This window comes from Limulus polyphemus, unplaced genomic scaffold (genome assembly GCF_000517525.1).
Source record: "Limulus polyphemus unplaced genomic scaffold, Limulus_polyphemus-2.1.2 Scaffold7264, whole genome shotgun sequence".
In the NCBI taxonomy this organism is placed as follows: Eukaryota; Metazoa; Arthropoda; class Merostomata; order Xiphosura; family Limulidae; genus Limulus; species Limulus polyphemus.
In genome coordinates this window covers 38,778-40,299 of record NW_013672874.1, presented here as the reverse complement: position 1 = coordinate 40,299, position 1,522 = coordinate 38,778, and the positions used below count along the sequence as shown (strand labels likewise).

At 31.2% G+C, this 1,522-nt stretch overlaps 1 long non-coding RNA gene across 1 annotated transcript in view; it reads right to left on the bottom strand.

The window, feature by feature from the left end:
* LOC106474474 overlaps window positions 1-1,522 on the bottom strand; it is a 6,346-nt gene that overhangs the window by 1,344 nt on the left and 3,480 nt on the right. The gene's annotated exons all lie outside the window — the stretch shown is intronic.

Sequence of the window (1,522 nt, the reverse complement as noted above, 5' to 3'; positions counted from 1 at the left end):
TAATATAATGTCATATTTTATGTTAGTTTAAACAGTATAAATATGTAAATATGCTGTATTAAGCTAATATCATGTCATCTTTTGTATTAGTTTAAACAGTATAAATATGTAAATATGCTGTATTAAGCTAATATCATGTCATATTTTGTGTTAGTTTAAACAGTATAAATATGTAAATATGCTGTATTAAGCTAATATCATGTCATATTTTGTGTTAGTTTAAACAGTATAAATTGCTTTATCTTATTGGGTATTAGTAGAAACAATATAAAAATGTACACTAACGTTATCAGGTTATGTCGCTTTGATATAATCTAGAAGTTTATAGGCTTCCTATGTCATCCAAACCTTAAAATACGTTTTACATCAAATTGAACCTAAATGCAAATTACTTAATACTATTAAATTAAATAAATGTTTTAATTCGTTTGAAAAAGATAGAAAACTAATGGAATAAACTGAAAGAAAGCATTAGGTGTGCTTCACAAAAACTAATTCTAAAATGTGTTAAGAGAAAATACAAAAATTGGATGACGGATGAAATACTACTGATGATGATGGAGAGAAAAAGAGCATTTCAGAATATGATGAAAACAGGAAAAGTATCGATGAAGTAACAACAGGACATCTGAAGGCCCTTAATGAACCAGAGGTAAAGATTGTAACAAATTTATGTGACAAAATTTACATATCTGGTCACATACCAAGTGATTTAAACCACTATTTATTTATAAAGACACCAAAAAGGCAAGAGGCAATGAAATGTAGTCAATACAGAATCATAAGCTTGATGATTAATCTTGTGAAAGTAATGCTGAAAATATTGATAGAGAGAAATAATGCCACTTTAAAAGCAGAAATGAAAGACATTCAGTCGGAATTTAAACCAGGTGTGGGCACAATATAATTAATATTGAATTTAAGATCGATCTTTGACAATTACCTGGAAGTGAGCAAGAGCTTATATACATGCTTCATCGGCTATGAGAAGGTTTTTGACAGGATGTATCATCAAAGATAACAGATGTGTGACATAGACAGTAGAGATGTGAGACTCATTCAGAACCTGTACTGGGATCAAAAACCAAGTATTCGTTTAGAGGAAGTTCAGTTAGATGTTAAACGTGGTGTAAGACAAAGTTTCTTACTTTCAACAAAGCTGTTCAACCTTTACACAGAACAGATATTTAGACAGATAGATTAGCTCACAGGGATAAGAATTGGAGGGGTTAATATAGTAGCACTGAGGTACGCTGACGATACAGTGCTACTGATAGAGTCATTACAAAGAACAGTGAGAAGGAGAAATTTAGAGTATGAGTTCTGCATGAATATAAAGACGACAAAAAACATGGTTATGAGGAGAGATGTAAAAAGCCAAATGTCAACATCAAAGTGGATGGTCAAACACTAGAACAAGTAAACGAGTTTGTCTACTTGGGGCAACTGATAAATAAAGATGGTAAATGTGAGGCAGAAGTCAAAAGACGGAGAGAAATTGCAATAACCAATTTCATCCGTA